Genomic DNA, 12,343 nt, shown 5'->3' on the forward strand with positions numbered 1-12,343 from the left:
TAAAGGAGACTCAGAAAAAAGAAGTGATTTTTCCAGGACCCAAAGTAGAGTCAAAATTTAATAAATTATATCTCCATTTCTAAAATTATCAATTTTTTTAAAGATTTTATTTATTTTTCAGAGACAGAGGGAGAGAGCACGAGTGAGCACAGGCAGACAGAGAGGCAGGCAGAGGCAGAGGGAGAAGCAGGCTCCCTGCCAAGCAAGGAGCCCGATGTGGGACTCGATCCCAGGACGCTGGGATCATGACCTGAGCCGAAGGCAGCTGCTTACCCAACTGAGCCACCCAGGCGTCCCTAAAATTATCAATTTTTGACGATGACACAGTTATGGACTAAATTTTATCTCCTGTAAACCAAAAAATAAAAAAGAAATGCTAAAATCCTAATCCTAATTGGATAGTTTCCATCACTGTACAGAAGCTCTTTTATTTTTATGTAGTCCCAATACTTTATTTTTGCTTTTGTTTCTCTTGCCTCAGGACACATATCTAGTATATTGTTGCTATGGTCAGTGTCAAAGAGGTTACTACCTGTGTTCTCTTCTAGGACATTTTTTTAAATTGTGTTATGTTAGTCACCATACAATACATCATTAGCTTTTGATGCAGTGTTTCAAGTTTCATTGCTTATGAATAACACCCAGTGCTCCATGCAATATGTGCCCTCCTTAATACCCACCACCAGGCTTACCCATCTGCTGACCCATCTTCCCCCCAAAACCCTCAGTTTGTTACTTAGAGTTCATAGTCTCTTGTGGTTTGTCTCCCTCTCTGATTCCCCACCTTCATTTTTCTTTTCCTTCTCTTATGTCCTCCGTGTTATTCCTTATGTTCCACAAGTAAGTGAAACTATATGATAATTGAAATTTTCTGCTTGACTTATTTCACTCAGCATAGTCTCCTCCAGTCTCATCCATGTTGATACAAAATTTCAGTATTCATCTTTTCTGATGCCTGAGTAATATTCCATCGTATATATGGACCACATTTTTTTTTATCCATTTGTCTGTTGAAGGGCATCTCATCTCTTTCCACAGTTTGGTTATTGTGGATATTGCTGCTATGAACATTGAGGTACATATGAGCCTTCTTTTCACTACATCTGTATCTTTGGGGTAAATACCCAGTGGTACAATTGCTGGGTCGTAGGGTAGCTCTATTTTTAACTTTTTGAGAAATCTCCACACTGTTTCACAAAGTGGCTACACCAACTTGCATTCCCAACAACACTGTAAGAGGGTTCCTCTTTCTACACAACCTCTCCAAAATTTGTTGTTTCTTGCCTTGTTAAATTTTGTCATTCTAACTGGTGTAAGGTGATACCTCGTTGTGGTTTTGATTTGAATTTCCCCGATGGCTAATGATGATGAACATTTTTTCATGTGTCTGCAAGCTATTTATATGTCTTCATTGGAGAAGTGTCTGATCATGTCTTCTGCCCATTTTTTTGATGTGATTATCTGTTTTGTGTATGTTTGGTTTGAGGAGTTCTTTACAGATCTTGGATATCAGCCTTTTGTAGTGTCATTTACGAATATCTTCTCCCATTCTGTGGGTTGCCTTTTTGTTTTGTTGACTGTTTCCTTGGCTGTGCAGAAGTTTTTATCTTGATGAAGTCCCGAAAGTTCATTTTCACTTGTTTCTTTTAACTTTGGAGACGTATCTTGAAAGAAGTTGCTGTGGCTGATGTCGAAGAGATTACTGCCTGTTCTCCTCTAGGAGTTTGATGGATTCCTGTCTCTTCTAGGATTTTTATGCTTTCTGGTATAACATTAGGTCTTTAATCTATTTCAAATTTACACTTCTGTATGGTGTATGAAAGTGGTCCAGTTTCATTCTTTTTCATGTGGCTGTCCAGATTTTCAACATCTTTTGTTGAAGAGACTATGTTCCCTGCCCCCCCGCCATTGGATATTCTTTCCTGCTTTGTTGAAGATTAATTGACCGTAGAGTTCTGGGTTCATTTCTGGGATTTCTGTTTTGTTCTCTTGATTTATGTGTCCATTTATGTATCAGTACATACTGTCTTGATCACTACAGCTTTGTAATATAAAGTCTGGAATTGTGATCCCTCCAGGTTTAATTTTCTTTTTCAAGATGGCTTTTGCTATTTAGGGTCTTCTGTGGTTCCAAACAAATGTTAGGTATGTTTGTTCTAGCTGTGTGAAAAATGTTTGTGGTATTTTGATAAGGATGTCATCAAACTTGTAGATCGCTTTGGGTAGTATAGATATGTCAACAATATTTGTTCTTCCAAACCACGAACATGCAATGTCTTTCCATTTCTTTGTGTCATCTTCAGTATCTTTCATCAGTGTCTTACAGTTTTCAGATTATAGGTTTTTCACACCTTTGGTTAGGTTTATTTCTAGGTATCTTACTGTTTTTGATGGAATTATAAAGGGGTTCATTCCTAAATTTCTCTTTCTACTGCTTCATTAGTGATGTGTAGAAATCCAATAAATTTATGTATGTTGATTCTGTATCCTGAAACTTTACTGAATTGGTTTATGACCTCTAGCAGATTTTTTTGGTGAATTTTTTTGGGTTTTCTATATAGAGAATCATGTCATCTGCAAATAATGAAAGTTTGACTTCTTCCTTGCTGATTTAGATGCCTTTTATTTCTTTTTGTTCTCTGACTGTTGTGGCTAGGACTTCCTATACTGTGTGGAATAAAAGTGCTAAAACTAGACATCCTTCTTTTGTCCTTGACCGTAGAGGAGGAGCTCTCAATTTTTCTCCATTGAGGATGATAATACATGTGGGGTTTTCATATATAATGTTGTTATATAATGTTCATACATAATGTTTCATACATAATGTTTCATATATAATGTTTCATTATAATGTTGAGGTATGCTCCCTGTAAACTTTGTTGAAGGTTTTCATCATGAATGAATGTTCTACTGTGTCAAATGCCATTTCTGCATCTATTGAGATGATCATAGGGTTCTTATCCTTCCTTTTAATTTTTTAGTTGTTATTTTAAAATGTTTAAATTTAATCAATGTGATATATCACATTAATTGATTTGTGAGTCTTGAACTGCACTTGCAAAACAGGAATAAATCACACTTGAAGGTGGTGAATGATTTTTTAATGCATTGTTCGATTTGGTTGGCAATTAATTTTTTTATTTTTTTTATTTTTTATTTTTTAAGATTTTATTTATTTACTTGACAGAGAGAAATCACAAGTAGATGGAGAGGCAAGCAGAGAGAGAGAGGGAAACAGGATCCCCGCTGAGCAGAGAGCCCGATGCGGGACTCGATCCCAGGACCCCAAGATCATGACCCGAGCCGAAGGCAGTGGCTTAACCCACTGAGCCACCCAGGCGCCCTGGCAATTATTTTTTTGAGGATTTTTGAATCTGTGTTCATCAGAGATATTGCCTTTTATTGTGTATTTTATTGTGTCTTTTATTGTATAGTTGTCTTTTATTGTGGTGCCTTTATTTGGTTTTGGTATCATGGTAATGCTGGCCTCAAAATGAATATGGACATTTTCCTTCCATTTCTATTTTTTGGAATAGTTTGAGAAGAATAGGTACTAACTCTTCTTTATATGTTTGGCAGAATTCACCTGTGAAGCCATCTGGCCATGGTTTTTGTTTGTTGGGAGTTTTTTGATTACTGAACCTATTTCATTGCTGGTTATCTCTGTGTTAAAATTCTCCATTTCTTGCTTTTAAAATTTTGGCACTTTACTTGTTTATAGCAATTTATCTACTTCTTCTAGGTTTTCTTTATGTTGGTATAAAAATTGTCATAATATTCTATTATAATTGTTTGTATTTCTGTGATGGTGATTGCTATTGCTGATCTCTCATTTGTGATTTTATTTATTTGGGTCTTCATCTTTTCTTTTTGATAAGTCGAATCAGCTCCTGGTTCCTTTGATCAGTTCTATTGTTTTGTTTTGTTTTGTTTTAAGTTTTTACTTAAATTCCAATTAGTTGACATACAGTATAATATTAGTTTCAAGTGCAGAATTTTGTGATTCATCACTTAAATACAACACCCAGAGCTCACCACAAGTGGCCTCCTTAATACCCATCACCCATTTAACTCATCCCTCACCCAACCTTCTCTCCAGCAATATTCAGTTTTTCTCTACAGTTAAGTTTGTTTTATGATACGTGTCTCTCTTTTTCCCACTAAGTTCATCTGTTTTGTTTCTTTTATTCCACATATGAATGAAATCATATGGTATTTGTCTTTCCATGACTGATTTATTTCACACAGCATATTGCACTCTAGCTTCATCTACGTTGTGGCAAACGGCAAAATTTCATATATATATATATATATATATATATATATATATAACCATTTATTTGAAGTTCAGCATGAAATCATACAAATAAAATCTGTATAAACGCATATTCACATTGAGTCATAAAACAACAAATGACAAAGTAAAAACAAAGAAAATTAATTGGCTGCTATATACAGTTGGACAGAGTTTTGTTTTGTACACTAGAAAGTCTTTTACAAAATAATCATCTTTGATCACCAGAAAAGCAATATTTAATGTTGTCCTACAGGATGGATTAACTTTAGCAATCCTCTCCTGTTTTCTCTAACATCCTCCTTTAGTATGGCTGGTGATTGTTTTGGTGATTGCCAACCCCTTGACACGCCTTGTAAGTGCTCTGTTGGCCAGTGTAGTCTGCATACCCTGGTCCATATCCATAGTTTCCATAGTTATGTCTAGTATAATTGTAGCCACCATAGCCACTATAATTTTGATCACCACCATATGCACTACTGTAATTTTCATTTCCTTGATCATAATACTTATGAAGTGTTTAGTTCCAGTTTTGGCAGTGACCTTGTCCACAACCCCTAGTACCATCTCGCCTACCAGCTAAAGTTCCATTTCCTCCTTTTTGTTGTTGCTGTTGATGCCTATATACCTCTTTGGGTTTTGCAACTTTGATTTCATACTTCCCAGAATTAGTCTGATGATACCTGCTTTCTAACAATATCTTTACTGGCTCTTCATCTGTATATGTGATTAAAAATATTTATCTCCTATTTGTTTTTGTATCCATAGGAAGTTCAATATCTCCAATCTCTCCAATGTCTCCAAAATAGTCTCTAATTTGTTCTTCAGAAGTATCTGGGTTCAACCCACTCACAAAACCCTTTTTTGGGGTTCCTTTTAAAGCTTTGGCCCTCTAGGAATCTATCAATTTGCCATCCAGGTTGTGTTCTTTTAGTTCTAAAACTTATCAACACTAGTAGCATCTTTGAAAAGCACAAAGCCAAATTTATTTGATCTTCCATTCACTGGATCTGTTTTAATTGTATAGTCTACAACTTCCCCAAACTGAGACAAATATTCAGTCAGATCTTTCTTGTTTGTATCCCAGCTCAAGCCTCCAATAAACATTTTACCATCATCCTGCTGATTCTTGTTTACATGGATCTTGGATCCCTCTGTGGATTCCTCGATATTGTTATACTCATTTATGTCCTCCATGGTAGCAGAGTTGTCAGCCAGGGTTGCTGGTCCACAGTCCAGGTCATGGCAGCAGTGGCGGTTGTATGTTTATGGTGCTGGATTTAAAGGGCAGCAGAAGAGTTTTAGTCCTTTTTAGAGCTGAGTAATACTCCATTGGGTTGTGCAACTTTGATTTCACACACACACACACACACACACGATATATATATATATATATATATATATATATATATATATATATACCGTATATTCTTTATCCATTCATTAGATGCTAAACATTTAGGCTCTTCCCATAATTTGGCTATTGTTGATAATGCTGCTCTAAACATCAGGGTTTATATATATATATCCCTTTGAGTCAGTATTTTTGTATACTTTGGGTAAATACCTAATAGCATAATTGCTAAATCATAAGGTAGTTCTATTTATAACTTTTTGTGGAACCTCCATACTATTTTCCAGAGTGGCTGCACCAGTTTGCATTCCCATCAACAGAGCAAGAGGGTTCCTGTTTCTCCAAATTTTTGCCAACATTTGTTGTTTCTTGGTTTGTTAATTGTAGCCATTCTGACAGGTTTGAGGTGATAGTTCAGTGTAGTTTTGAATTTTATTTCCCTGATAATCAGTGATGTTGAGCATTTTTTAAGGTATTATTTATTTGTCAGAGATAGAGACAACACAAGCGGGGAAGTGGCAGGCAGAGGGAAAGGGAGAAGCAGACTCCCCACTGAGCTGGGAGCTTGCTGTGGGGTCAGTCCCAGGACCCAGGGTTCATGATATGAGCTGAATGCAGATGCTTAATGGACTGAACCACCCAGATATCCCAAACATCTTTTCATGTCATTTTTCATTTGTATGTCTTCTTTGGAAAAATGTCTATTCCTGTCTTCTGCCCATTTCTTAACTGGATTATTTGTTTTGGGGGTGTTGAGTTTGATATTTTTTTAAAAAGGTTTTTTGGATAGTAATATTTTTTTAGGTATGTCATTCACAAATGTTTTCTCCCATACCATAGGTTGCTTTTTAGTGTTATTTAGTTATTTAGTGTTATTTAGTGTTATCAAAAGATATTATCTTTTGATATGCAAAAGCTTTTTATCTTCATGAAGTCCCAGTAGTTTATTTTTCCTTTAGTTTCCCTTGCCTCAGGAGACATATCTACTAAGAAGTTGCTATGGCCAATGTCAAAGTGCTTACTGCCTGTGATCTCCTCTAGGATTTTGATGGCTTCTAGTCTCACATTTAGGTTTTTCATACATTTTGAATTTATTATTGTATACAGTATAAGAAAGTGTCTAGTTCCATTCTTTTGCATGTTAGTTGCCAAATGTTAATTGACCATAACAACATAGTTTCACTTCTAGATTTTATATTCTATTCCTTTGATCTATATATCTGTTTTTGTGCCAATACCGAACTGTCTCACTACAGCTTTATAATATAAATTGTGGTCTAGAATTGTATTGCCTCCAGCTTTGCTTTTTTTTTTAAATTATGTTCAACTAGCCCATGTATAGTACATCATTAGCTTTGATGTAGTGTTCAATGATTCATTAGTTGCATATAACACCCAGTGCTCATTACAACACATGGCCTTCTTAATACCCACCACACTGTTACCCCATCCCCCACACCCCCTCCTCTGAAACTTTCCCAGGCCATAGTCTCTCATGGTTCACTTCCTTCTCTGATTTTTCTCACTGCAGATTTCCCTCCTTTCACCTATGGTCCTCCATGCTATTGCTTATGTTTCACATATGAGTGACACAATATGATAATTTCCTTTCTTTGCTTGACTTATTTCACTTAGTATAATCCCTTCCAATTGCATTCATGTCAATGCAAATGGTGGGTAGTTATCCTTTCTGATGGCTGAATAATATTCCATCGGGTATATGTACCACATCTTCTTTATCCATTCATCTTTTGAAGAGCATCTCAGCTCTTTCCACATTTTGGCTGTTGTATACATTGCTGCTATGAACATTGGACTGTAGATGCCCTTCTTTTCATTATATCTGTATCTTTGGCATAAATACCCAGTAGTGCAATTGGTGGGTTGTAGGGCAGCTCTAGCTTTAACATCTTGAAGAACACCCATACTGTCAGAGGTGGTACTAAGAAGGAAATACACAGCCTTCCAAGACTCTCAGAAAATTAGAAAAATCCCAAATGCACAAACTAACCTTATACCTAATGGAACTCGAGAAAGAACAGCAAATAAAACCAAAACCAAGTAGGAGAACATAAATAATAAAAATTAGAGCAGAGTTCAATGAAATACAAACCAGAGAAACAGTACAACAGAACAACAAAACTAGAAGCTGGTTCTTTGAAAGAATTAACAAGATCAATAAATCTCTGGCCAGACTTATTCAAAAGAAAAGAGAAAGGGGGATGCCTGGGTGGCTCAGTGGGTTCAGCCTCTGCCTTTGGCTCAGGTCATGATCTCAGGATCCTGAGATCAAGTCCCACACTGGGTTCTCTGCTCAGGAGGGAGCCTGCTATCCACCCTGACCCCCGTCTGCCTCTCTGCCTACTTGTGATTTATCTCTCTGTCAAATAAATAAATAAAATCTTAAAAAAATAAAAGAAAAAGTACCCAAGTTAATAAAATCATGGATGAAAGGGGAGAGATCGTGACCAACACCAAGGAAATAAAAACAATTATTAGAAATTATTAACAGCAACTATATGCCAACAAATTAAGCAACCTGGAAGAAATGGCCACCTTCTTGGAAACTTATAAACTACCAAGACTTAAACATACAGGAAGAAGTAGACAACCTGAATAGACAAACAACCAGTAATGAAATTGAAGTGGTAATAAAAAACCTTCCCCCCACACTCACACAACAACAACAACAACAACAAAAAAAAAAAAAAAAAAAAAAAAAGAAAGAAAGAAAGAAAGTCCAGTGCCAGACGACTTCCCAGGGGAAATTATACCAAACATTTGAATAAGAAATAATACCTATTCTACTGAAAGTGTTATAAAAAATAGAAAATAAGGGAAACTTTGAAACTCTATCTATGAGGCCAGCATTACCCTGATCCCAAAACCTGGCAAAGACCCCATCAAAAAAGAGAATTACTGACCAAAGTCTCTGATGAACATGGATGCCAAAATACTCAACAAGATACTGGACAATAGGATCCAACAGTATATTAAAAGGATTATTCACCACAACAAAGTGGCATTTATTCCTGGGATGCACGAGTGGCTCAGCATTAACAAATCAATCAAGGTGATAGAGCACATTAGTAAAAGAAAAGACAAGAGCCATATGATCCTCTCAATTGATGCAGAATAAACATTTCACAAAATAGAGCATACATTCCTGATTAAAACTCTTCAGAGTATAGGGAGAGAGGGAATTCTTCAATTTCATAAAAATAAAATCTATGAAAAACCCATAGTGAATATCATTATCAATAGGAAAAAGCTGAGAGCTTTACCCTTAAGTTCAGGAACACAACAGGAATGACCACTGTCACCACTATCATTAAGCATAGTGCTAAAGGTCTTAGCACCAGCAATCAGACAACAAAAATAAATAAAAAGCCCTCAATTGACAAAGAAGAAGTCAAACTCTCCCTCTTCATAGATGACATGATACTTTATATGGAAAACTCAAAAGACTCCACCCCCAAATTATTAGAACTCATACAACAATTCAGCAATGTGGCAGGATAAAATATCAACACACAGAAGTCAGTTGTTTTTCTATACACTAACAATGTAACTGTAGAAAGAGAAATTAAGGAATTGATTGCATTTACAATAACAAAAATAAATAAATAAATAAAATACTTAGGGATAAACCTAAAGGATCTGTACTCTGAAAACTATAGAACATTTATGAAAGAAATTAAAGAGGACACAAACACACACATACACAAATATAGAAAACTGTCCATAGTCATTAGAAGAACAAATATTGTTGAAATGTCTATCCTGCCTAGAGCAATCTATACTTTCAATGCCATCTCTATTAAAATACCATTGGCATTTTTCTAGGAACTGGAAAAATAATCATAAAATTTGTATGGAACCAGAAAAGATCAAGAATCGCTAAGAAAATGTTGAAAAACATCATGTTGTGTTGTGTTGCTTTTCTTTTTCAAGATTGTCTTGGCTATTTGGGTTCATTTGTGGCTCCATACAAATTTTAGGATTGTTTGTTCTAGCACTGTGAAAGGTCCTGCTGGTATTTTCATAAGCATGCCATTAAATGTTACATTGCTTTTTCTATTACAGACATTTTAATAATATTTGTTCTTCCAATTTATGAATATGGAAAGTTTTTCTATCTTTGTGTATGTGTGTGTTTGTGTTCTTTTCAACTTTTCATAAATGTTCTATAGTTTCCAGAGTACATATTACCTCTTTGGTTAGGTTTATTCCTAGGTATCCTATGGTTTTTGGTGCAATTGTAAATGGGATCAATTCCTTTCTTTGTCTTTCTTCTGTCTCATCGTTACTGATAGAAATACAACTGACTTCTGTGCATTGATTTTATATCCTGCAACTTTGCTCAATTCCTATATAAGTTCTAGCAATTTCTTGGGTGGAGTCTTTTGGGTTTACAACATAAAGCATCATGTTATCTGTGAAGAGTGAAAGTTTGACTTCTTCTTTGTTAATTTGGATCCATTTTATTACCTTTTTATTTTCCAGTTGTTGTGACTAGTACTTCCAGTACTATGTTCCACAACACTGATGAAAGTGGACATCCCTATCATGCACCTGATCTTAGGGAAAGAACTCTCAGATTTTCTCTATTAAGGATGATATTCACTATGGTTTTTCATATATTGCTTTTATGATATTGAGGAATGTTCCCTTTATCCCTACACTGCAGATAGTATTTATTTATTTATTTATTTATTTATTTATTTATTTGATCAAGAAAGGTTGTTATATTTTGTGAAATGATTTTTCTGCATTTATTGACAGGGTCATATAGTTCTTGTCCTTTCTTTTATATTAATGTGATATATCATGTTGACTGATTTGTGAATATTGAACCAAACTTCCAACCCATGAATAAATCCCAGTGGATCATGGTACATTATTTTTTTAAAGGACTGTTGGAATTGATTTCTTGGGGGTTTTTTTTGGATAATTTTTCATTCATTGTTCATCAGGGATATGGACCTCTTGTTCTCTTCTTTAGTGGAGACTTGTTCTCTTTTTTAGTGGAATCTGTCTATTTTTGGACTCAGCATAATGCTGACCTCCTTGAATGAGATTGGAGTTTTCCTTTCAATTTTAATATTTGGAATAGTTTGAGAAGAATAGGTATTAATGCTTCTTTAAATATTTGGCAGAATGTCTCTGGGAAGACATTTGCCCTAGTCTTTTGTTTGTTGGGAGATTTTTTATTATTTTTTAAATTTGCTTTATAGTTATCATTCTGTTCATGTTTTCCTTCTCTTGCTTTTACAGTTTTGGTAATTTATATGTTCCTAGGAATTTATTAATTTCTTCTAGGTTGTCCAATTTGTTGACATATGATTTTTCATAATATTCTTATTGTTTGTATTTCTGTTATGCTCTTATCTCTCATCCTCCATTTGTGATTTTTATTTATTTGTGTCCTTTATCCTTTCTTTTTGAAAAGTCTGGCAAATACTTGCCATTTTTATTAATGTTTTAAAACAACTAGCTCCTGGTTCCATTGAGAAGTTCTACTTTTTTTTTTTTAAGTTTCTATATCAGTTATTCCTGCCCTAGTCTTTATTATTTCCCCCCTTCTGCTCACTTTAAGCTTCTTTTGTTGTTATCAATCTAGCTTCATTAGGTGTACGTTTAGGTTGTTTATTTATGAGTTTTCTTGCCTCCTGAGGTAGACCTGTATTACTATATAGTTCTCCCTTATGACTACTTTTGCGACATCCTGAACGTTTTGGACCATGGTGTTTTCCCTTTCATTTTTTTCCCACATTTTTTAAATTTTTTCTTTGATTTCTTGTGTGACACATTAGTTCTTTAGTAAGATGTATTTTAACCTCCAAGTGTTTGTGGTCTTTCCTTTGTGTGTGTGTGTGTGTGTGTGTGTGTGTGTGTGTGAATGACTTCACGTTTCATAGCATTGTGGTCAGAAAATATGCATGGTATTGTACTTGTTGTGGTTTGATTTATGACCTAGTATGCAATATATTCTGGAGAATGTTTCATATGCACTTGAAAATAATGGGTATTGTGCTGCTGTGGGATGAAATATTCTGAATATTTCTGTGAAGTCCATCTGCTCCAGTGTGTCACTCAAAGCCATTGTTTCCTGGTTGATTTTCTTCTTAGGTGATCTGCCCATTGATGTGAGTGTGATGTTTATTACTGATTATTATCAATGTGCTCCTTTATGTTTGATATTAATTGTTTTATATTGTTGGGTGCTTCCATGTTAGATGCATAAATATTTACAACTGTTAGATCTTCTTAGTAGATTGTCCCCTTTATTATGATATAGTGCTTTGTCTCATTTATTTATGCATGTAAAATCCCAAGTAGATGGATTCACTGATTTTTCTTAAGTGAGTCTTAATGTCTTGTTCCTTCATTGTATATGGTATGAGTTTTCTGGAACTGTGATAAGATTCCCAGCTATCTTTTGTTTTCAGCAGCTACCAGGCTTCTGAAGTATGCCAAGACCAGTGTTTTGAGTTAGTCAACACAGAAACCTGTCCATTAGTCAGCTCCCTTAAAATGCATAATGTTGGATGCATGTTTCACTCTTTTCTTTCCATTCTGAGGACAGGTCCTAAAGCTGTATTTCCCCTGAATGATATGTCATGTCTTGTAGGCCAGCAGTAAGCCACCTAACTCTATTTTGTCCTACATGTATCCTTGACTTCTAGAGTATA

At 35.1% G+C, this 12,343-nt stretch overlaps 1 pseudogene; it reads right to left on the minus strand.

The window, feature by feature from the left end:
• Positions 1 to 4,598: 4,598 nt before the first annotated feature.
• LOC131821865 (heterogeneous nuclear ribonucleoprotein D-like) lies at positions 4,599 to 5,506 on the minus strand (annotated as a pseudogene).
• Positions 5,507 to 12,343: the final 6,837 nt, after the last annotated feature.

The sequence above is a fragment of the Mustela lutreola genome, chromosome X (genome assembly GCF_030435805.1).
Source record: "Mustela lutreola isolate mMusLut2 chromosome X, mMusLut2.pri, whole genome shotgun sequence".
Lineage (NCBI taxonomy): Eukaryota > Metazoa > Chordata > Mammalia > Carnivora > Mustelidae > Mustela > Mustela lutreola.